This window comes from Delphinapterus leucas, chromosome 2, assembly GCF_059928025.1.
Source record: "Delphinapterus leucas isolate spDelLeu-1000000601 "Yukka" chromosome 2, BTC_Dleu_Yukka2, whole genome shotgun sequence".
Classification (NCBI taxonomy): Eukaryota; Metazoa; Chordata; class Mammalia; order Artiodactyla; family Monodontidae; genus Delphinapterus; species Delphinapterus leucas.
The window spans coordinates 3650840-3677061 of NC_143130.1; the positions used below are offsets into that span (position 1 = coordinate 3650840).

Below are 26222 nucleotides of genomic sequence, written 5' to 3' on the forward strand. Positions count from 1 at the left end.
AAAAAAAATAGGCCTGGAGCAGTTCAGTGCAAAAGACTAGACCATGGGGATAATTGAGGTAGGGATCCATTTTTTTATGGACAACTGCTTTTCACAGCACCATTTATTAAATAGTTAATCATTCCCCACTACTTTATATTGCTAGTCATACGCTGAGTTCCCATATACTCCTGGGTACGTTTCTGGGCTCTCTATGATTAAGGATTCTATTGATCTATTTGTGTATTCCTTTGCCTTTAATTTTTAAATTTACAGCAAGTTTTTTTTTATAAATTTATTTATTTTATTTTATTATTTATTTTGGGACGCATTGGGTATTCGTTTCTGTGCGCAGGCTTTCTCTAGTTGCAGCGAGCGGGGGCTACTCTTCGTTGCGGTGCACAGGCTTCTCATTGTGGTGGCTTATCTTGTTGTGGATCCCAGGCTCTAGGTGCACAGGCTTCAGTAGTTGTGGCACATGGGCTCAGTAGTTGTGGCTTGTGGGCTCTAGAGCACAGGCTCAGTAGTTGTGGCGCACGGGCTTAGTTGCTCCGCGGCATGTGGGATCTTCCCGGACCAGGGCTCAAACCCATGTCCCCTGCATTGGCAGGCAGATTCTTAACCACTGCACCACCAGAGAAGCCCTACAGCAAGTTTTAAAATATAAAAATAAAAATTTAAACTTACAGCAAAGTCAACAGAATTGTATAGTGAACACCTGCAGAGCTACGATCAAGATGCTACATTTACAAACACTTTGCTGTACTTTATTATGTATCCGTCCAGCTGTCCATTACTCCATCCATCCATCCATTGATCTATCTTCTTTTTGGTGTACTTCCAAATAAATTGCAGATATCAGTACACTTTTCCCTAAATACAATACCACACTTTAAAAATTATAATTTTATAGTAAGGTTATAGTTTCACTGCTACCACAACTGAAATTTTCAATTACGTCTCAGAATTTTTGATATTTAAAGTAATTTCCTGTTAAGACTATGAAAAATGAAATAGTTGGGACCTTGACGACTTGCTGGGTCAGGGTAAATGGAGCTTATGCTCCTCTCAAGCTCTTTTGATTCTAGACCAACTGGAAGGAGGTGAGCTCAGATAACTTTACCCTGATTATCTGGGTCCCTGGGATCTTTAAAACTGCGAGATACTTGTAATTTCAAACATTCAGTTTCACATCGCCAGAGGAGGAGGCTTGAACTTAACTCTGAGGGCAGACTGTTCCCTTGTTCCCCTGTTCTTGGACAAACATGTTAATGGACTTTTTGGTAAAGAAAGATCCTATTTTGTAATAAAAAGATCCAAGAAAATGAGGAGCTATACTGCTCTGAGTAATATTGATATTTCCAACATTTGTCTTCAATGTGGGCATTACATCCCCGCAAATCTGAGTCCTTCCATTCTTTTCTATAAAGAAATATGATTTCTTTAGAATAACATTTATTTATTTATTTATTTATTTATTTTTGGCTGCGTTGGGTCTTTGTTGCTGTGCGTGGGCTTTCTCTAGTTGCAGCGAGCGGGGGCTACTCTTTGTTGCAGTGTGCGGGCTTCTCATTGCGGTGGCTTCTGTTGTATTGGAGCACGGGCGCTAGGTGTGTGGGCTCAGTAGTTGCGGCACATGGGCTTAGTTGCTCCACGGCATGTGGGATCTTCCCGGACCAGGGCTCGAACCCGTGTCCCCTGCATTGGCAGGTGGATTCTTAACCACTGTGCCACCAGGGAAGTCCCTCTTTAGGGTAATTTAATGTTGACCAAAAGAACCATGCTGGTAAAATAACCACCAAAATGAGTTTACTCAGGAATAGCAGAGAATTGTAATTTGGGACAAGAAAAGTAATGGTGAACCATAGACACGGCAGGAGAACACGGGAGAGGTGCTTGGTCATATAGGCAGAAATGGAAATTGGGGAGGCCTGGGGTGGTTTTTCATTTGCTGCAGGTGGTGGGCAGCTGCACTGAAGGTGGGGTCCATAAGCTGCGATGAGTCAGTGCGCCCCCTTCAGGGCTTTCCCGGCTTTTTCAGGGCTTTAAAAGGAGGTCGCCGTTATCCATTTTCAGTTTCTTTCTTAAATGTGCTTTTGCTCTTTTCTGTCCTTGAAAATTACTGAGTATTCATGCAGATGTATATGTGTGTCTGTGTGTTCTTGTTTAAACTAAGATCAAAGTACCCGGCACATAATAAGTTCTCAATAAAAGTTAATTATTATTAATAATAAGAATCCTGGACTTCCACTGATGATACAGGATGGAAGCTCAGACTATTCCCATTTCGGCATAAAGGAAGTGAACTCTTACCAGGTTGAGGCATTGGGCATATCTGAGTCACAAACTATTACAGAATATTATTGCCTTATTGTCTAGTTATCATGGTTAATTTTTCAGAGAAATGAATGCTACCTATTGGGAAACTATTGGCTAGGGATTTGTTCTTGAGAGTTAGGCAGATAAACAAAGGAGAGCTTTCAGACACGGAGGGAGACAGAAAAAATTATGGGAAAAGTATGGAAGGACACAGATTTCCCAAGCTCCCACCCTCTCCTCTCCTTCCCCTTCAAAACCTCTCCTCAGTAGAAGATTTTATTTATTTATTTATTTAACATATATATGTATATATATATATATATTTGGCTGCACTGGGTCTTAGTAGCAGCATGCGGGATCTAGTTCCCCAACCAGGGATCGAACCTGGGCCCCCTGCATTGGGAGCACGGAGCCTTAACCACTGGACCACCAGGGAAGTCCCCAGTAGAGGATTTTAAGCTTAGCCACAATAAGGTACAAACTAATAACAGTTTGAAGTATTAGCCTCCCCAAGGGGTGTTTTCACTTTAACTGGGGTTCAGTTTTAACTTAGACTCTACGGGGCTGCCTGTAACATGTAAAACAAGTGAGCAAAACAGCCTAGTCCAAGACCACAGGGTCTGGTGGAAGCTGTGTAAAAATTCAAGCTCAAGTTTTTAAAAATCACCATGCTAAACAAGACGTGTTGCTGGACCAGATTCAGTTTGTCGCCTGCTGGTTGATAACTCGTGGGTTAAAGAAAATCTAAATGTGGAGTAGGGGAGAGATAAATTGGGACACTGGGATTGACATATATACACTACTCTAAATAAAATAGGCAACTAATAAGAACCTAGCACAGGGAACTCTACTCAATGCTCTGTAATGACCTGTATGGGAAAAGAATCTAAAAAGGAGTGGATACATGTAGATGTATACCTGATTCACTTTGCTGTACAGCAGAAACTAACACAACATTGTAAATCAATTATACTCCCATAAAAATTAATTTAAAAAACAACAACAAAGAAAATCTAAATGTGAAATTACAATTATCATCCAGTGGGTGGTTGAAAACAGTATGTATGTGGGTCTTCTTTTAGAGGGGGTAGAGAGGGAAGGGTAGGAAGAATAGAGGGTTTAGTAGTGTCTCCAGGCCCTTATGTGGTTCCTGGGAGGTTCCCTGCTCTTAATCAATGGAGGGAGTTCAGGCTTACAGGGCTGTGTAGCCCTGCTTTCAAACTCCTATTGGATGAAGCTAATTACTTGCTGCAGGACCTTAAATAAGTCACTGCAACCCTCTAGTTTACTCACCTGTCTAATGAGAATGATTCATACCCTTTGGGCTATTGAGAGGGTTCAATGAAATCACACACAAAATGCCAACCTCATTATGTAGCACCAAGCACATTCTGTCAACCGCTGGTTATTGATTTCTAAACGTGCCAGGAACCACGTTAAATAAGAGACACTCTCCCCTCTAGTGAGCAGGGCAAGCTTTAAAACAAACACTTGCATAAATAGGCATCTAGTAAATGTTGGAGCCATTCCACATTCATATAAGAAGCCATCCCCTCCATCATGTGTGTGCAGACACATGTGAACGGGAATGAGTCCCATTTCCCATGAGATGTTTCATTCTTACAGAGGCATCTATAAAAAAATAACTTCTGTGGTGACTGTAAGTCTGCTCCAATTTGAGAAATGCCTTCATGGTTTTCCAAATCAAACAAATACTCTAGTCAAGTTCAACCAACCAAGAAATAATTGTACTTCAGGTAAGAATAATGCCCAGGGCTGGACACCATGGGAGACAGAGGAAAGCATGAAATCCATGGCTTTCATGTCTCAGGCGCTTTTAAAAATAAGCCATTATGAATGTCTGACTGGGGCATGTTTTGGGTTTCTTTTCCCTTCCTGTGGATGTGAGGTGTATAGTCTAGGTCGGGAGATTGATGAACAATTTGCTTTTCATCTCTGAGACTTATGGTCTGTAAACTTTAACATGGAAGACTGCCTGATAGCTAATCCTGTCATATTTTATGTAACTAACTCGTTCTATAATATAAACAAGCATTATGACCAAGAAAGATCCTAATACCTGAAAATCAGTGGAATGAATTCTAACAGGAAAAGCAGGGTCCTGATATCTGACAGCAGTCTCGTCTGGGACATCTCTCCAGGCTCCTAGGACTTTCCTAACTTCTCGGAGTCAATTCTTCTCTGTGAAGCAGGGATAATATCCTCTTCTTCTCAGGGACTGAGTGGGGGTTAAAAGAGACAATGGGTGTTCACACTGAGTGAATGAGAGCTATTTCAATCACCATCCCCCTTCTCTGGTGCAGTTTGAAGTCACCCATTTCAACCCCCAGCTCTTTGTTCCGATTCTGGCCTGTGCTTGCCTGGGTTCCTGTGATAGCCTCCTTGCTGATCTCACACCAAGCCATTCCCCATCCTGCCGCTGAAATAGTGTTCCACAGACTCTTACACAGCAACATAAGAGACTTTCAACATCTTCTTTTATGAAGGTATTACTTACATGCGGTCAGATTCATGTATTTTAAGGTATTTGACGAATTTTGGTAATTGTGTAACCGCCATCACAATAGTCCCCTAAAACGCACCAACTGCCCCTCTGTAGTTGGGTGCCTCTCCCTACCCGCTCCTCTAGGCAAACATTGGTGGACTTTCTGTCACTATAGTTTCTTAGAATTTTATATAAATGCTTCCCATTACCTTTATTTTTATTTATTTATTTATTTTTGGCTGCGTCGGGTCTTTGTTGCTGTGTGCGGGCTTTCTCTAGTTGTGGCGAGCGAGGGTTACTCTTCGTTGCTGTGTGCGGGCCCCTCACTGCAGTGGCTTTTCTTGTTGTGGAGCACGGGCTCCAGGCACATGGCCTCCAGTAGTTGCAGCACACAGGCTCAGTAGTTGCAGCACGCAGGCTCAGTAGTTGCAGCACGCAGGACCTAGAGCACGCGGGCTTCAGTAGTTGTGGCTTGGGGGCTCAGTAGTTGTGGCTCATGGGCTCTAGAGCACAGGCTCAGTAGCTGTGGCGCATGGGCTCAGCTGCTCCGCGGCATGTGGGATCTTCCTGGACCAGGGATCGAACCCGTGTCCCCCGCGTTGGCAGGCGGATTCTCAAGCACTGTGCCACCAGGGAAGCCCCAGCTTCCCATTACCTTTAAAAAATAAACTTTAAAATTTTAGATTTGCAAAAGAATTGCAAAGCTAGTACAAAGAGTTTTCATACACCCCAGACCCATTTTCCCCATCACTAACAACTTACATTAATATGGCATATCTGTTATAATTAAGAAACCAATATCAATACATTATTATTAACTAAAACTCATGCTTTATTCAGTTTCCTTAGTTTTTACCTAATACCCTTTTATTGTTCCAGGATCCCATCCAGAACACCACATGACAGTTGTTCGTCATATTTCCTTGGGCTCCTATTGACTGTGATGAGTTCTTAGACTTTCCTTGTTTTTGGTGATCGTGACACTTCTCCTCATTCCTTTTTAATTTTAGATACATATTCATTTTTAATTGTGGTCTTGGAGGCCCTCTGATAGCCTATCCTACCTGTATTAGATTACTAGGGCTGCTATAACAAGGTATCACAGGCTGGGTGACTTGGACATTTATTTCTCACAGTTCTGGAGGCCCAAAGTCCAAGATCAAAGTGTCAGCAGGTTGGTTTCTTTTGGGGCCCCTCTCCTTGGCTTGCAGACAGCCACCTTCTCAACGTATCTTCACAAGGCTTTTCCTCTGTGTACACACATGCCTGGGGTCCCTCTGTGTGTCCAAATTTCCTCTTCTTATAAGGACACCAGTCAGATTGGATTTGAGCCCACTTTTCTGGCCTCATTTCAACTGAATAACTTCTTTAAAGACCCCATCTCCAAATACAGTCACACTGTGAGGTCCTGGGGGTTAGGGCTTCACCTGTGGATTTGAGAGGGACACAACTTTGCCTGCAACATTACCTGGTGGTCTGACCTTTCACTGTCCTCTAGCCCCAGCCCCACATTCCTCGTTCCTTTCTCCAGCATCCATCTCCAAGCTGCCCCAAGTTTAGCAGCGTTTCCACCAGTAAAGCTGACCTAGAGGAGAAACAGGTCACTTCTGCCCTGCGGCCACCATCAGTCAGGGTGCAGTGTCCCTTAGAACTGCCTAAGAAATGGCTTTATTTATCTGGCGGAAGGAGGTACTTCTGAATACAGAATCGCCATTCTTCTTGTTTGCCAAGCCATAAAATGCAACTACCTAGTCCTTGGAAAGTGTACTACAATTACCTTTCGTATAATTTATGTTGCTGTTTCTTTGCGAGTATCCTGAACTCATGGTCTTTCCTGGAATCAACTTGGCCTAACTACATTAACGATAAGGTGTATTGTTCCAGAGGCTTTTTTCACAGTGGGAGACTCTTTAAAGTAAATTGCTTTGCCCTTGAGCTCTGTTTCTGGCCTCCTTAAGGGCATCCTTGTTTTTTGGCAAAACATGATGTTCCTAAAACCTTCCTGATTTTTCTTGTCCCAAGACACGGAATCAAGGTACCCTCCAGGATTCCTTTCTCCTATTAGTAGAGAATAATATTAGGACCCAACAGTTGTGATTAAGTAAATAAATAAGCTGCCATTGCTGTGGGACCAGATTTAATTGTGACAGAGCTAGAAATTATATGTCTTTTTTAAAACCAGAGTCCATGATGATTTTTCCATCTTTACATCTGTTACTATACTTTCCTTTTCTTCTCAGAAGGGAGTTTCATCTTTGTATAGTGAAGAAAAGCCACTCCTTAGCGACAAGAAGGAAAATCTCATTCTAACTGCTGAAACTTCAATTCGCCAAAACCACTCCTGGGGAACATTAGCTCCTCCCAAATCATCCATTTTGACTTCTTACCCTATTTAATTAAACCAGTGCCATAACTCGAGCATGCTGAACTTTCTGGGGCCGAAGATCATCTCCAAAATCAGCGCACGAGCGCTGTCAGTGTCACCATAACCAAGCTTAAATGATTTTCCCTCTGTTTTCCAGGGACCTTGGGGGCACAAGCAATGAAAATTTTAGCTTTGCGCAAACGTTTTGCAGACGGTTCTCAATTCTCATTTAAGGGCTTTGTGTCATCTTAATTTGGGGTTTCTTAGTTATCCAAAGGCTGAGCACTCTGAATCAGTCACATGTCTCTTTCATTACATTAAAAATTGAACACTTTCATTTTTAGAGCAGGTAATTTACTTCCATTGGCATTTCTTGGGAAGTCTCCCAGCCTTCAGGACAAGTGACTTACTTTAGCTCTGTTTCTGGCCTCCTTACAGGTATTCTTGTTTTTTGGCAAAACATGATGTCCCCAAACCATCCTGATTTTTCTTGCCCCAAGATGTGGAATCAGGTACTAACTGAGATCACAGCCACATTCTCACCTGTGAGCTTCCATTGCTGTGAGTTGCCTAGACAGGGGGAACTCTTCAGCCTGTCGACGCACACTTATTGAGCCTTTAGGACACTCCTGGCCCAAACATATATAGGAAATAAAGGTTGGGAGATGAAAACCATTTTTTTCTTTCCTCTAAGACACCTCCAAAAGCTAGCCTCGTCTTTCAGAGCCAAGGGTGCAGTACAATACTTCTAAGAGGACCAGTTCAACTGTTCAGTGTTCCGTGGGAACGGGGTCAGTCCTCATGATGACTCATGGTTTGAATCTGACCTTGGATATATCAGCAGTGGCCCTGATTGTGTGTTTGTTATACAGTGGGAGGAAAAAGAAAGGGGAGATGCGGCATAAGGAGGGAAATCAGGAAGTGAAAGGACCACAGACATCCAGACAGGCCCTTCCTGGAGGGATTTGAACGCCAGATCTGGTCCCTGGAGGACCCCTTCGACCACACTGAAACAGACTCAGAACCCCAAGGCTGGAGCTCTTTTCCCATCCAGGGAAAGCTGATCGGAGGCTCATCTCATTCCATTCTATTTCACATGAGTCCAGGCAGCTGCTCACATTGGCACCGCCTCTTTCCTGGGATCAATACTGCACCTGCCGAGAGTGTGTTTCCTTGCACTCGGAGTGTTTAGGGAGCTAGCAGGAGAACTAGTATTTCAGACGTCAAAGAAATTGTGTTTGTTTCAGAAACAAGTTTCAGCATTTAATCCTTTGGTATCTCCAGATGATGATATTCTCTTCCTTGCATTTATTCCTTCACTAATTCATTGACTTAGCAAATATTTATCAAGATCTTTATGTGCACAGAGCAGTAATTAAGAAGCTACAGGTTTAACAAGAGCAAAATGTATTCTGTACATAGGTAACAGCAGGAATTATAGAGTGTGACAAACCCACAATTTAGGGACAAGTTTTGACAGTGACATTCTCTGAATTTGAAGTTAATTCGAACAAAACATAAAGTGCATAAGATTAGCCATCGATAGAAGTTACTCCACCTGGATGATACGGATGTATCAGTCTCCCCTGAAATATCCACTATAACTGTAACTTTATTTGTGACTTGGGGAAACAGAACACGAGGCTGTGTTGTAATGCCGTAATGACAGAAGCATTAGTGTCTGGGAAAAAAAGTTGGAAAAGAAAAGTATTTACCTGCCTGACTCCAGTGCTGTCCAGGAAAGAGGAAATCATACATGAATATTCGTTATCTATATGGAGATACCTCCAGAGACAAGGCTAATAACGCTTGCAGAGTGCTTTAGTCTACGAAGTGGCTTCCTGTACATTATCTCTTTCAACATTCTTATTGAGGTGGAAATGGAGGCTGGGAGGCTAAGTGACTTTCCAAGGTCACACTGCTTGGGGGGAGCAAACTACGAGTGATCTGACTTCACAACACTCCTCTCCACCACCCCTTAGCTGTCTAGCACACACCAGAAAATCCCACCACCCTAAGTTAGTGGGACACGCACAGCTTCTCGGCAACACCCAACTTCCTATCTGACTCTAGGCTCACCAAGTCACCTTTTGATCAGTAACGTGGTCTATTGGGAGAGGCCAACCTCCAGAACATTATCATTGCACTCAGGACATGCTTCATGGGTATATAACCAGTATAGTTCCTCAGGGCTCTGTGCTTGGAAAGGCCTCTTGGTCTAATGCTTTGCTGTCACTGTCTTGAAATTTTTAAGGATTTTTGAACAAGGGGCCCAGTATTTCCATGTTTTCAGCAGATCCCACAGATTAGCTTGCTGGACCTGAGTGCACAAATGATGGCTTCCATCAGGGCACGGGTCCCTGGGTCATCAACCAATGCCTTGGGAATTTAAGGGGATGTGGGATTTAGAAATGAGGACAGGAGAGGAAGCGGAAGACAGTCTTGTCGGGGGAGAAACTTTGGGAAGGCCGAGTGATAGAGCTGACAAGCCATGTTCTCAGCAGTAATACCATGTTGCAGGCTTGCTCCCTTTGGTTCATTCCAAAATACCACTGACAGAAGAGTTCTCACTTCTGTATGCAGGTCTGTACGCTTACTCCTTACATGTCTCCAAAGGAACCACGATTGACCTTGGACCAACACCTAGGAATGCGACCCCTGGAATCTTCTTTATGTTAGCCATTGATAATTTTGTTATATATGCTTAGAGATAATGGATCATGCTATACTGGCTGGTCAGGTTGCTTTGCACAGATCTCAAGAGTGATGATGTGCACCTGTGTTGACGAGTCTTGATTTTGGTTGTCATGGCTGGTTGTGTAGCAGAATATACTTATGTGACCTGCCCCCTATAAAGGGACGGGGCATTCCACATAATCCCAAACAGCTCTGCCAGAGAGAAAGTGGTCCTGTGTGATCATCAGGGAGAGACATCAGAAGCCTGTGCTGAACCTTTCTGGACACACGGATGCACGTCTGTTCCCTGCTGCTTCTGCTGTGTATGCTTTGCTGTAATACATTTTAGCCATGAGCGTAACCTGCCACTGAGTCTTAAGAATTCTTCTGGTGAGTCACCAAACAAAACCGTCTTCTACTAACTTCAAAAACAGTTTGTGCACCATGAAAAAATGCTCGACATCACTCATTATTAGAGACATGCAAATCAAAACCACAATGAAGTACCACCTCATGCCAGTCAGAATAGCCATCATTAAAAAGTCTACAAATAATAAATGCTGGAGCGGGTGTGGAGAAAAAGGAAACCCTCCTACACTGTTGGTGGGAATGTAAATTGGTGCAGCCATGGAAAACAGTATGGAGGTTCCTCAAAAAAATAAAAATAGAGTTGCCATATGATCCAGCAATCCCACTCCTGGGCATATACACAGACAAAACTATAATTTGAAAAGATACAAGTGCCCCTATGTTCATAGCAGCACTACTTACAATAGCCAAGACATGGAAACAACCTAAATGTCCATGGACAGATGAATGGATAAAGAAGATGTGGTATGTATATTTAATGGAATATTACTCAGCCATTAAAAAGAATAAAATAATGCCATTTTCAGCAACATGGATGCACCTAGAGATTATCACACTAAGTGAAGTAAGTCAGAAAGAGAAAGACAAATGCCATATGATATCACTTATATGTGGAATCTAAAATACGACACAAATGAACATATCTACGAAACAAAAAGAGACACCGACATAGAGAACAGACTTGTAGCTGCCAACGGGGAGGGAAGGTAGGGGAGAGGGGTGGGAGTTTGGGATTAGCAGATGCAAACTATTATATATAGGATGGATAAACAACAAGGTCCTACTGTCTAGCACAGAGAACTATATTCAATACCCTGTGATAAACCATGATGGAAAAGAATATGAAAAACAATATATATATATATGTATAACTGAGTCACTTTGCTGTACAGCAGAAATTAAAAACAACATTGTAAATCAACTATACGTCAGTGAAGTTTTAGAAAACAGTTTGTGGGCTGTTTTCTGCTTTTTTAGTGATCAGAGACGTGTTTTATGGAATATAGTGATTTAATCATACTAAAACCAGATAATGGCAATATTTATAAATTATAAACTGTAATCCCAATATATCTTTTCCCTTAAACCCCTTTCTAAAATTTGAAAATTGTTTGTTTTACTGAAGATTTTTAGAGTCTGGTTAGATTTGAAATGATTTTAAAAGACTTAAAAAAAAAAACCTATATGATTCAGATGCCATTTGACCACTTGGAGAGTATCTTTCATTTTGCAGACATGTGCACTTGCTAAAATAGACTTGGAACAGCTCACAGAGCACATACCTTTGTGTCCTCTTGGGTTGATTACTGCCATTCTTTCTTCTCCAACATTCCAGAGGTACTGACTCATAGATTACAAGTGTTTCAAAATTGTATCACATGCATCCCTGCCAACCATAGCTTAATTTGTCTATCTTTGCAAAAACTTGGCCTCTAATGAGGTCTTAGGTTTATTTTATAATCCCTTTAGTTAAAAATAACGAGTTAAATTTCCTTTATACAATATTTGTCTCAATACTTAGCTCTTATATCAATAGTATCGGTTAAGACTACAATTAAAAAACCTAAAGGTATATTTAGAAAAGGTCTAATGTCTAAGTCTTCAAAGTTAATTTCTTTCACTCTGTCTCTCCTGGCCATCAGATATGCTCTTATTGATATTATGTATATGGCTATTTTACAATTTTAACACCTTTAATTAAAACTTCTTACTGAGGGACTTCCCTGGTGGCGCAGTGGATTAGAATCCGCCTGCCAATGCAGGGGACACGGGTTCGATCACTGGTCTGGGAAGATCCCACATGCCACGGAGCAACAAAGCCCGTGCGCCACAACTACTGAGCCCGCGCGCCACAACTACTGAAGCCTGCCCGTGCTCCACAACAAGAGAAGCCCCCGCAATGAGAAGCCCACGTACCACGACGAAGAGTAGCCCCTGCTCACCGCAACTAGAGAAAGCCCGCGCACAGCAACGAAGACGCAACGCAGCCTAAACAAATAAATAAAATAAATAAATTTATTAAAAAAACCAAACTTCTTACTGAGTGTTGAAATAGAGCTTTATATATATGTGTCCCTTGCTTTGCAGAATATATGTGTTGTAATCAGTTGGTGATTAAAGGCGAGTCTCTGTAAACTAAACGGAATCTTTACACTTTCATCATCACAGCTGAGGTCTGTGTAGAATGCTCACGATTTTACTTGATCTCTCAACTATCCTAGGAGTCAGGCGTTATGTGAAGTGAAGGAAATTGCCACTGTCCAGTGGTCATTCACTGGAGAAGCTGAAGTTCATTTTGCTCTCTCGTAATTCAGAAATCTTCCAAGGCTCTCCATTTCCAAGCAAATCAAGTTGGAACTCCTCTGCTATGATTTTTTTTTAATAAATGTATTTATGTATTTATTTTTGGCTGCGCTGGGTCTTTGTTGCTGCGCATGGGCTCTATCTAGTTGCGGTGAGCAGGGGCTACTCTTTGTTGAGGTGCGCGGGCTTCTCTTGTTGCGGAACATGGGCTCTAGGCACGCGGGCTTCAGTAGTTGTGGCATGCGGGCTCAGTAGTTGTGGTGCACGGGCTTAGTTGCTCCGCGGCATGTGGGATCTTCCCCGAGCAGGGCTCGAACCCGTGTCCCCTGCATTGGCAGGCGGATTCTTAACCACTGCTATGAATTTTAATATCTTCTGTAATCTGGCCCCATCCAACCTCCTTGACCTCATTGCTAACCATTTCCTGACATGGGCATTTAGCTCCTCGCTGTGCTTAGAACAATGCTGAGTACATAGTAAGTGTTCGGTAAATGCACACTTCTTGATGGATTTTTAAAGGTAAAAACAAGATATTCCCATAGGCTATCAATGAGATACAACTCTGAGGCGATTTTAAAATATATTTCTAAGACAGTTGGGACAAGTTGAACTTTGACTAAATGTTTGATATTAAGAGATTACTGTTACTATTTTTTCTTTCTTTTTTAAAAAAATTGAGGTATAGTTGATGTACAGTATTATATAATTTTCAGGTGTACACCACAGTGATTCACAATATTTAAAGGTTATATTCCACTTATAGTTATTATAAGATATTGGCTATATTCCCTATATTTCCGTGTAGCTTATTTATTTTATACATAGTAGTTGGTACCTCTATTGTTACTATTTTTACGTGCGATAATGGTATTGTGTTTACATTTTAAAAATCGTTGTATTTTGGACTGAACTCTATTCCCCCCAAATCCCTGCCTTGAAGCCTTAACTTCCATGAGAAGATAGGGCATTTAAGGAGGTAATTACGATCAAATGAAGTCATAAGGATGGGGTCCTAGTTCAGTAGGACTGGTGTCCTTATAAGGAGAGGAAGAGACACCAGAAATGCACAGAGGAAAGGCCATGTGAAGACACAGTGAGAAGGAGGTCGTCTGCAAGCCAGGGAGAGAGGTCCCACCAGAAACCAACCTGTTGGCCTCTTGATCTTAGACTTCCAGCCTCCGGGACGGTAAGAAAATGAGTTTCTGTTTAAGCCACCCAGTCTGTGGTATTCTGTTGCGGCAGCCTGAGCAGACTAATATACCTGTTTTTAAGATATCTACCTATTTATCTATCTACCTCCCTACCTACCTACCTATCATCTGTCTAAATGGTGTGATGTCTGGGATTTGCTTTAAAATGCTTGTTGGAGTAGATGGTGACAGATGAGACATCATTGATAACTCTTAAACCTGAGGGATGGATACTTGGGAGTTAATTATACTGTTCTTTCTACTTCTGTTTATCTTTAGAAATTTTACTTTAAAAGTTTTTAAGTTTTGGCAAAAATGAAAAGCTAGGGCTTCCCTGGTGGCGCAGTGGTTGAGAGTCCGCCTGCCGATGCAGGGGACACGGGTTCGTGCCCCGGTCCAGGAAGATCCCACATGCCGTGGAGCAGCTGGGCCCGTGAGCCATGGTCGCTGAGCCTGCGTGTCCGGAGCCTGTGCTCCGCAGCGGGAGAGGCCACAGCAATGAGAGGGCTGCGTACCGCCAAAAAAAAAAAAAAAACTAAAAATAGAACTACCATATGATCCAGCAATCCCACTCCTGGGCATATACCCAGACAAAACTATAATTTGAAAAGATACATGCACCCCTATGTTCATAACAGCACTATTCACAATAGCAAAGACATGGAAACAACTTAAATGTCCATCAGTAGATGACGGATAAAGAAGATGTGGTAAATATATACAATGGAATACTACTCAGCCATAAAAAAATAATGAAATAATGCCATTTGCAGCAACATGGATACAACTAGAGATTATCATACTAACTGAAGTAAATCAGAAAGAGAAAGATAAATACCATATGCTATCACTTACATGTGGAACCTAAAATACGACACAAATGAATATATCTATGAAACAGAAACAGACTCAGAGACACAGAGAACAGACTGTGGCTGCCAAGGGGGAGGGAGGGTGGGGGAGGGATGGATTGGGAGTTTGGGATGAGCAGATGCAAACTATTATATATAGAGAATGGATAAACAACAAGGTCCTACTGTATAGCACAGGGAACTATATTCAATGTCCTGTGATAAACCATCATGGAAAAGAATATATTAAAAATGACTGTATGTATATGTATAACTGAATCACTTTGCTGTACAGCAGAAGTTAACACATTGTAAAGCAATTATACTTCAATAAAATTTTTAAAAATGAGAACAAACAAATAAAACTTACTCTGTTTATAAATATGAAGGATATACCTACCACATCCTCCTACCTAAAGAGTGGGTTTACAGGTGATTTTGAGTTTTCTTGCCTGTACTTTCTGATTTTTTTCTTTGATGAGCATGTATTTCTCATGAAATAAAAAGTCAGTATAAAAGAAATTTGAAGCAAGCAGGCCTTAAAAGGAAGACAAGAGGATTCCAGATAACCAACGAGGTCCTACTGTAGCACAGGGAACTCTACTCAATCTTCTGACATGAAAAGAATTTGAAAAAGAATAGATACATGTCTAAGTATAATTGAATCACTTCGGTGTACAACTGAAACTAACACAACATTGTCAATTAACTATACTCCAATCGAAAATAAAAATTAAAGGGACTTCCCTGGTGGTCCAGTGGTTAGGACTCCACGCTCTCACTGCCAGGTGCCCAGGTTCAATCCCTGGGATCCCAGGGAACTATGATCCCGCAAGCCGCGCCGTGGGACCATAGGTAGATGGATAATAAAAATTTTTTGAAAAGAGGATTCCAGAAACACAGTGTGAGTACTCTTGAGCTCTGCTTGGTAAGCAAAGGTCTCTGCAAAACATATTCTCTATACAAATAAGCTATAACCAGCCAGAAAACAAGACTGCTTGTTGGTGGAGAAAGAGAATGCAGAGTCCAGCTATTAATGATATCAAAATTCGTATTCTGAAGAGAATTCTGGGTTGCTTCTTGCCCATAACAAAACTAAAATGAAGAATAAAAATTCAATAAACTTTCCCTAGACAACTTTACACATGGAACCTCTTTCAAGTCCCATTTCAGGTTTCATTTTTTAAAAATAGAACCTTGCTTTGCCTTTTTTCAACGCATTCTTTTCTACTCAAACCTAGTGTTTTGGCTCTAAACCTCAATCCCATGGACAATGGAAGAGAGCCCAGGCCCAGAGGTTTTTATCAGGTGGATCAGGAAACTGCTCCGTTTTGTTCTTTTCTAAATACCGGAGGACTATGGTTAAACCAAAGTAACAGAACAAAAACCAAAAACCAAAACCCAAAAAAACCCACTCCACCAAATGAAAACATAAATGTCCCTTTGCTGCAGTTTTGTTTATATTGTGCTTACTTACTACCTGCAAAGCGCCATGATATTGAAAGTGTTGTCTCAGGGATAAAACGCAATTTAACTCGAGCTGTTAGGCACCAAGACAAGCCAGGATGCTCTGGGCTCGGTCGTCAGGAGCCAAGTGGTGGCTTTTGCTTCCCACCAGAGAGGCACCGCCTCCCTAGGTGAAGCATTCGGTGCCAGGGAGCCCTGAGAACTGACAGACCCAGGCCCTGGTGTGCACCCAAATGGGAAAGCGAGTCCTTTTGCACAATGCCTTTTGGTAGGGGAACCTTGGCTGAACAATGGCGATCGTAGCTAAAGTGGATGGTAACACGACCCTGGGGAGTCCTTGCCAGGGAAAGTGTCCCCCAACCCGACAAGGGGAGAGAGTATACGGCTGTCTTTTTTCATGAATCTTTTAAGCTTACGGGACACTGGCTGACCTGCTGGAGGCTGGTGTCTGGGTGGGAGTGTATGGGAAGTGGGCCAGAAGAAAGAGGACAGACACAGCACTAGCTGTTCGGATAAGCACAGATGATAAGAGGGGATTCTTTTCTTTTCTTTTCTTTTTTTAATTTATTTTTACCTGCGTTGGGTCTTTGTTGCTGTGTGTGGACTTTCTCTAGTCGTGGGGAGCAGGGGCCACCCCTCGTTGCGGTGCGCAGGCCTCTCATTGCGGTGGCTTCTCTTGTTGAGGAGCATGGGCTCTAGGTGTGCGGGCTTCAGTAGTTGTGGCTCGTGGGCTCAGAAGTTGTGGTACGTGGGCTCAGTACTTATGGCGCACGGGCTTAGCTGCTCCGCGGCATGTGGGATCCTCCCGGACCAGGGCTCGAATCCGTGTCCCCCACATTGGCAGGCGGACTCCCAACCACTGCGCCATGAGGGAAGTCCCAAGAGAGGGGATTCTGAAGGCAAAGACTGGAGCCGATTGCCTTTTTGTTTTTACTTACAAAAATACAGCACAACACAAGGAATACATGTGAACCTGTACTGTTACTTAATGGGGGTTAAGCTTTCGTTCTGTGATTGTCTTATTTGACTTACTATTTCTTACTAGAAACCCTCAGATATCACAGAAGAACAAATTTCAAAGGAAGAAATTTTGAAAAAAAAAAAAGATGATTTTTCCTACATCCTACTTACTCTTTGAAGTTGGACAAAGAGGGAGGTGGCTCTTGATCAAGTTGGGATCAAACGGTACCTTAAAGTCACTAAGCTGGATATTGTGAACAGTGCTGCTATGAACACAGGGAGGTGCAAACTTTATCTAGAGGATGGATAAGCAACAAGGTCCTACTGTATAGCATGGGGAACTATATTCAATATCCTGTGATAAACCATCACGGAAAAGAACATTTTAAAAAGTCAAAAACTGAGTCACTTCGCTGTACAGTAGTAATTCACACAACATTGTAAATCAACTAGACTTCAATAAAAAAAAAGTCACCAAGCTGGGAGCCAGTACAGCATTTCAAGGGCAAAACTTGGCGCTTAGATATTTAACACAGGGACAATGGGAACGTTGAAAAGAAGATGTAACACGACTTTGTCTTTTCAGTGTTCCTCTGAGTCATTACTTTACGTCTTTTTCTACCTACAAAGATGGATTTTCATGTGTCCAAGCTATCTCCTTGTTTGACTTGGGCACAAGCTCTTTGTGGCAACCCCCAGACCTGTCAGTGTCATGATGATTCATGTGAGGTGTCCAGGAGGGCTGGCGGTCCACCTTGGGAAGAACGGACCTGCCGGATCAGATGTGTTGGTTTGGTTCAACGTGGTACATACTTATTAAGCCACTACTAGGGGCAAGACTGACCGTGGAGAGAAATTTAAAAGATTAGTAACATACTTCTCAGTGTAGACAAAGGAAGGAAAGGCTAGTTTGGGGTAGAACAGTTGGGCAAGATTTTACAGATTTCAGCTGGTCCCTGAAGGGTGATTAGGGTCCCAGCTGGCAGAGGAAGCGAATGCCCTGAGATGCCTTAGGGGTGTGGTCAGAAGCCTTGCAGGTTCCTGGGATTCCTGGTGAGAGGTAAGGTAGCAGAGATTAGGATGTAGTACACTTTATGTATCTCAAGTCTTTGGGGCAAGGTACAGAGTAGGCTCACCTCCGCAGGGGACCTCTGTGCTCCTGAGGTCGTGATTAAGGTAGGATCCAGGACCTGGCTGGCTGAGTTAAGGAAGGAAGGGGTAGATGTTCACCAAGCAGGAGCAGGAAGCTGCCAGGACCTGAGAGCCTGGATCCCTTCCTCCCTGAGACCCAGCATCGTTTCTTTCCTCGGGCTCCATGAGACACTTGTACCCTGGAATAACTTTCTCTTAGCTTTAGCTAGTTTGAGTTGGGGATCATATACTCCTGATCAATCCAGTATCATTGTTTTCTCTCATTAATCAACAATTAAATCCAAGTTCTGATGCCTTTTCATTTCTTTTTTTTTTTTTTTTCTGTTTAATCACATTTCAAATATATTCACCCAGCTAGAGAATCACGTTGACCACTCACGGCCTTGGGCCATGGGAATGCAGAGTAACAAATAGCCCCAATATGGGAAGGGTGGGCAGTACATAGAGAGCTCTCAGCTTTGGGGGTCACACAGAGCCAGGGATCCTTTCTGAAAATTGTGCTTGGGTAGGGCTCCATAATATGGGACATATCCTGGGACTCTAAAAAAATACTTAGTTGCATTAAGAATTGTCCTGTCTTCTAACATACACACACTACTATATATAAAACAGATAACCAATAAGGACCTACTGTAGTACAGGGAACTCTACTCGATACCCTGTAATAACCTATATGGGAAAAGAATCTGAAAAAGAACAGATAAATGTATATGTATAACTGAATCACTTTGCTGTACACCTGAAATTAACACAACATTGTAAATCAACTATACTCCAATGTAAAATTTTAATGAGAATTCCCTGGTGGTGCAGTGGTTAAGAATCCACCTGCCAATGCAGGGGACACAGGTTCGAACCCTGGTCCGGGAAGATCCCACGGAGCAACTAAGCCTATGCACCACAACTACTGAGCCTGCGCTCTAGAGCCCGCGAGCCACAACTACTGAGCCCGTGTGCCTTAACTACTGAAGCCCGCACGCCTAGAGCCTGTGCTCCACAGCAAGAGAAGCCACCGCAATGAAGAGTAGCCCCAACTAGAGAAAGCCCGCACGCAGCAGTGAAGACCCAACACGGCCAAAAATAAGTAAATAAATAATAAATAAATTTAAAAAATAATTTTAATGAAAAAAGTAAAGTCAACTGATTAGAAACCTTAAAAAAATAACATTAAAAAAATATAGGGCTGCCCTGGTGGTGCAGTGGTTGAGAGTCCACCTGCCGATGCAGGGGACACGGGTTCGTGCCCCGGTCTGGGAAGATCCCACATGCCGCAGAGCGGCTGGGCCCGTGGGCCATGGCCGCTGAGCCTGCGCGTCCGGAGCCTGTGCTCCGCAGCGGGAGAGGCCACAACAGTGAGAGGCCCGCGTACCGCAAAAATAAAAAAATAAAAATCTGTTCCATAAAAAAGAAAGGATTGTCTTCTAAACTGCCCCGACTTGCTCCTCCCCATTCCCCAGGGATTCTCAACAAAGGCTGAGTCTCAAGGACCCTTGAGACAAAGGCCTCTTCACCAATGCAGTGGGAGAGGCAGCAATCTAGGCATCTGCATGAGTGAAGAAAATAATTGTTTGTGTGAATTTTTAACCTTTCAAATCTGTTTGTGTTGCCATGCAGACACAGTCTCACTGGTGCCCCTTAGTTCTCAGACTTGAACAATAAGATGTTTTTGTATCTTCTTATCTCTGCTATTGTAGATTTCAACATGGGTCATTTTCGATTTGATCTCATTAACTTATAGCCGTGAATTTTTAAAAAAAATTCTTAAGTGATCATAGCATTCAATATTTTTCTCTCGTTTATTCTCTACGGTTTCATTATTTGTCAAGACCAAACTCTTGTTTCTTATTCGTCAGTTCCTGTAGCATTTCCTAAGACCTTGACTGTTCACGGGCTTTTATTTTCTGTCTTCTTCTCTTACCCTCAGCAACATGCTTTTGAGAACACACTTTATAGAGAATGCAACTCACAATGCCAAGATACAACTCCAAAAGTACTATGTAAAATCGCCATAAGTTTAGTCCAACCTTTTCCCCAAGGCTGATGGTCAAAGAAGTATCCTTACTTAGACCCGGCCAAACATTACCCAGCACTTTCACTGAAAGGCAATTAATGAAACAAAAGGAACTTGCATCTTCAAATGACACAGAATAGCTTGGATGAGATCCTGATGACCCAGCTCTGCCTGATTCTGGTCCAGGCACCAGATCCCAGGTCCCTGCATTACTCCTGAGTTTGTGATCCCTATAAGTACTTCTCTAATTCTTCTAAGCAGATGTCCAGGTTATCATTTGTAGGTCCAGGTATCGCTGAAGAGCAGAACTAGCCTGCCCATACCCGACAGTGTACAATACAAGCTTTGTCAAGGGCTTTTATTCAGGAGCGCTCACATTTGTGGCCTTGTGCCCAGACTGCTTCTGCCTAAATGAGCTATTATTGCCAAATAAAATTTTAGCCTTAGAGGCTTAGCCTCTCCCAGACGCTCAGTATATTGGCCTTGTTTCCTGCAGTTACTTCCCAGCCCTTAGCCTTACATCACGAATCCTCACGGAGATTTTTTTTCGCTTCTCCTTCTTGTGGTCAAACAATCCAGCTTTTCTACGTGAGTGGTGAGTGGTTTTCAATCACATATTTACATCTGCTCATCGCTTCGTACATGCAGGGTTGTCTCCCCAGATACAGTCTAAATTGCCTGTGGGAAGGGATCCTGGGTGTGTTGTTTATATCTCTCTGTCACATCTTGCGTGGGTACATCTGACGGCCAGTTAAGGGGAGACATCTTTCCAGTGGAAGAAAATATTGGATAGACAAAGAAATAAAGAAAACCTTTCTAACAGCTGAAGAACAGAGATAGCTAGAAAGGGAAATTAAGGATAGGGGAGGCAATAAAAAGAGAAAAGAAAAGAGAAAAATGCACCTTTATCCCTTGGACCACAAGAATTCTTCCTCACCTGAGAGTTAACCTAGCAGGTGCTCTGCCATAATAAACAAGATGTTCAAGCTTCCTATATTATAGTCCGTTTCTAAGGCATTTTAATGTTTAATCCCACTGTAATTTCTATGTGATGTTGATTGTAAAGGTCCCCCTTTCACTATTCACTACAGCAGGAAACTCAGTTTTGTTCTTGAATAAGAATCAAATCGGGGCTTCCCTCGTGGTGCATTGGTTAAGAATCTGCCCGCCAATGCAGGGGACATGGGTTCAGTCCCTGGTCCGGGAAGATCCCACACGCCGTGGAGCAACTAAGCCCGTGCGCCACAACTACTGAGCCTGCCTTCCAGAACCCACATGCCACAACTACTGAAGCTCATGTGCCTATACCCCACGCTCTGCAACAAGTGAAGCCACCGCAATGAGAAGCCCACGGACCACAGTGAAGACCCAACACAGCCAAAAATAAATAAATAAAATAAATTTATAAAAAAAAAAGCATCATTCTTATTCAACACACATATCTTGGTAGCATAGTATGAGGGCATATATTGGATAGTCTCTCAATATATCTCATTCCTATAACATGTTTAATAAAAGCAATGCAGGTATAGAAAGTACTTTCTAGTATCATAAAATAAAAGATAATAAACCATAATGGAAAATAATATAAAAAAGAATGTCTACATGTGTCTAACTGAGTCACTTTGCTGTACAGCAGAAATTAACACAATATTGTAAATCAACTATACTTCAATAAAAAAAAATTTTAAAGGTAAGCATTAAAGACCTAGTTGTTATTAAATTCAATTTTGTATTCTTTTTTGCAGTAAGGATTTCTCATAATTGTGGTTATATATAACATATAACTATAGCTAATACAATAGCTCTTTACTTTGACCTATGTATAAAGTGTTGCCTATAGTTCCAAATATTCACATGCTAAAAATGCAAAGTGTCAAAAAAATGCCATGTCATTTCTAAAATCAGTACTGTAACTCAGAGACAATTGAAATTGATCTCTTACATGTCACATCCAAGGCAGGTAAGAGCATGGGCACATTTCTCATAAAGATGCATTGAAACACAGAGCTGCCTTTCTTTTCATATCCATTTTAAAGCATCTATTCAGAATCCAGCTCCGTGCTCTGGATCAGAGTCAGTTTTTGTCACCGATATGGGTGAAAGTCTCATCACTATTTATCCAGGATGTTTGACAAGTGAACCACATCCAAGAAAGTGCTGGCAGAAATCAAAGATTATTTGGAACACCCTGGAAGAAAGCTAAAGACTTGGATGTAATTTTTAACCAGAAGAAAATTCCTCTTCACTAAACATTCCAAGTTCTTACATTATTATTTATCAATATAGTCAGAGAAAGATCTTTTCACCTATTTAATTTCATTCAACTTTCCATTTTTTAAGTTCAGAGAATGTCTATTTCTATTATGTGTGTGGATATCAAGGGCACCCACTGAAGACATGCAGGAAAAACAACTAAGGATTTAAAATTATGGAGCTGAGGTTATCGCTGATTCAATGTTAATTAAGTACCTTCTTTTTATTTTTTCTTTACCAACACAAAGGTGATAAACAGTGGTTCTAGCCCCAGGTCCAGAGGTGAAGGAAGGGAGTTGATCAGACAGCTCTGCCAGGAAGTTTGTCTGCAAATAGGAAGGTTATTTTTACCAACAATTACAGACGCCAGAGCATATATTTTGACTGTATTTTCTGGGTGTGTAGGTGTGAAATCGAGCAGGACACTGTGGGGGCCCTCCCGGGTACAAAAGCCCCTCTGTGTCCCCCATTTCTTGTTTGTAGAAAAAGGCTTTAGTCTCCTAGGCCTTCCCTGAGTTCCAAAGAGCAGACTCAAGCAGTTACTAATTAGGGAAGTGAGGCTGACAGAAACAAAGGAAAAGCAGGTGAGCAAAAAAAGTAATGATACCTAAAACAGAGTTCCTCCTCAAGAGATATATATATCAGTCTTATGCATCTCTTTGAGTTGTCCTTCAGAAACTAAGACTCCCACCCATGTGGAGGATGCTGACTACATGCTGACAACAAGCACACAGACCCCAGACTGGTTGGAACCAGAAGGTTGATGGTTAAGATTCCTGAAACATTGCCCTGTTACCTCACCACCAGCCAATCAGAAGAAAGTCAACAAGCTGCAACCCTCACCCCAAATGCTGCCTTTAAAAACCCTTCCCCAGGGACTTCACTGGTGGCGCAATGGTTAAGAATCCACCTGCCAATGCAGGGTACATGGGTTCAATCCCTGGTCTGGGAAAACCGCCATGCTGCAGAGCAACTAAGCCCGTGCACCACAACTACTGAGCCTGTGCTCTAGAGCCTGCGAGCCACAACTACTGAGCCCGCAAGCCACAACTACTGAAGCCTGCGTGCCTAGAGCCCGTGCTCCGCAACAAGAGAAACCACCGCAATGAGAAGCCCACGCACCACAACAAAGAGCAGCCCCTGCTTGCTGCAACTAGAGAAAGCCTGTGCACAGCAACAAAGACCTAACGCAACCAAAAAAAACCAAAAACCAAAAAACCCTTCCCTGAAAGCCATTGGGGATTTTGGGTCTTTTAAGCATTAGCTGCCCATTCTCCTTGCTTGGCGCCCTGCAATAAACTCTGCACTTTCCTTCACCACACCCAGTGTCAGTAGATTGGCTTTGCCAGGCAGCAGGTGAGTGGACCCCAATTTGGTTCAGTAACAGACAGTCTGGGTAGAGCTATTTTCCTCTTTTGCTCAGTTCCCACTGTCATCCAATACATAATACGTGGTCCTGAACACAGTCTTGTCTGTGACTCTAACGAGGATCCAACTCATGACCTTGACTTCCTGGACACAAGGGTCTAGAGCTGTGCTGATCCATACTGCAGTCACTAACCACTTGTGGTTATTTACACTTCAGTTAAATTTAAAACTTCAGTTTCCAATATCACATTTCAAGTGCCCCACAGGCAAATATGATTATGGCTCACGGCTACCGTATTGAACAGTGCAGATACAGAAGATTTCCACCATCACAGGAAGTTCTGTTGGACTGTGCTAGCTAGATCCTGGGGACTCAAAGTCTGTGAAGCAGCAGCAGTGGCATCACTCAGGGGCTTGTTAGAAATGCAGAGTCTCAGTTACCCCCAAATCTACTGAGTCATAATCTGTTTACAAAGACTGCCAGGTGATTTATGCACCATTCAAGTTTGAGATGCATTGCTCTAGACAATGAAAGAAGCACAGCCTCGGGTTTAGAACAAGGAGAGAACTGTATCCAGGTTGGGTTTACCAGGTGCAGGGTCACTTCCTGCAGCAAGGTGTGTTACTGTGGCTTATTAACACCGGGAAGAACATAAGGTTACTTCCAGCCATAATTTAACAATCAACATCCCTACCAATTGCTGGTGCTGACCCATGCCTTCCTTCCTCTGGATCCCCTCAAAAGCGCCAAACATTGACTAATCCCTTACTCTGAGCTATACCTTGTTCTAGGTGTCTCATACGTTTTGATTCATTAACCCTCACAAACAACCCAATAGGTGGCTTATGTTATTAACCTCATTTTACAAATGAGGATTTTCGAGATGCAGAGAAGTAAGCTAAGGTCACCATGGCCAAGCCAAGGTTCCACGGAACTCACACAAGAGGGTCTCTCCAGGCTGCTGGCAGTTCCTGGAAAACTACAGCTTTGGGGGTTCTTACCAGGTGCTCTGAGCTCCAAAGCCAGAGGGGTGGAAAGGGTTACTTGTTTGTCCTGTGCTTCTCTTGGTTCCACTTATCTCCCTGAGAGGCTCCGCAGTTCAGATTTGCTGTCACCTACTTTAAGGTGATGGCTGGCAAAACCCCACATCTCCTTCCTGTTTGTCTAGCTTAGCACATCCTAATGCTCAACTCTCGTTCCCCAAATTCCCAGGAAGAACCCAGGAAAGATGGAGAGCTGCAGTTAAACTCCTGCCAAGATCCTAATGCAACCTGTCCACCGGGGGATGCAGGCCCCGCCTAGAATCAGCTGTTTCCTGCCCTGCCTAATGGCTCAGGGTGAGTCATCACTCTCCCCAGCCCCACTAGGGCGTGGCTCCTCTGATCCCTTAACAGTAAGGGATCAGTAAGGCCGCCCAGTAAGGCTGGAGAGCCAGCTATTTCTCCTGTGCCTCTCATGAATTTTAAATGACTGCACTTAAAGCCCCAAAGTGCCCACAGACCTGAAATTAACTCTGTCGGCCTTTGGCAGACACCAAATGACCTGCATGCATTAAAGCCCAATGAGGGGTAACTGGGGGCTTGCCAGGGCCTTGCCTCTCACATGGCTAAAGAGGGACCTGCCTCAGCATCAGCCTTGTGTGGTTACTCACAGTGTCAAGTTTTGTGGAACCAACAGGACACACCACCCAGGACCTTAGTTTCCTCCCCTCCTGTGCTCTGCTTGGCTTGCTTTCAGTAGGAAATGGTATGTTCTGGAAGGACTGTGTCTCTGTACCCCGTGGGTATCCAGCAGAGGGCCCTGCATGCAGTGGGCACTCAATAGATGTTTATTAAGGAAGGAATGCAAATGAATGGGGATTCCAATGATTGCTGTTACTACTCTATAGCCAATAAGAGCAGCACGACACTCTGTAGCCCTCTAGGAGCCTTCTGCAATAAACAAAGTACTCTATAAAATTTTAGGCGATAAATGCACATACTAGTCTTATCTGATAACCGGGAAGGCTGGTGTTAAGTGAGGTTATGATGTGGCTACCATCGAACCTGGCAGAATAAAATTCAGTCTTTTTTGTTTGTACCTCGAACCTCTATAATCAGGAGGAACTGAGATCTAAGAGGAAAAAGGGTCACAGTCACTGCGGCCAACTGATTTATGTCCGTCTGAGGGTGACCTGAGACAAGACCACTGGATTTGCTAATAAAAAGGGTACAAATGAACTTATCTACAAAACAGAAATAGAGTCACAGATGCAGAAAACAATCTTATGGTTACCAGGGGATAAGGGCGGGGGGATAAATTGGGAGATTGGGATTGACATATACACACTACTATATATAAAATAGATAACTAATAAGGACCTACTGTATAGTACGGGGACCTCTACTCAATATTCTCTGATGACCTATATGGGAAAAGAATCTGAAAAAGACTGGATATATGCATATG

The 26222-nt window shown here is 42.7% G+C and overlaps 1 long non-coding RNA gene across 1 annotated transcript; it reads right to left on the reverse strand.

Annotated features, from left to right (window-relative positions):
• Positions 1–1876: 1876 nt before the first annotated feature.
• LOC149749936 (uncharacterized) lies at positions 1877–25228 on the reverse strand. Its single transcript, XR_016391864.1, has 3 exons — positions 24776–25228; positions 5014–5459; positions 1877–4537 (listed from the first exon to the last, which is right to left on the reverse strand). It is a non-coding gene; the product is annotated as an uncharacterized LOC149749936 (long non-coding RNA).
• Between the last annotated feature and the right edge of the window lie 994 nt (positions 25229–26222).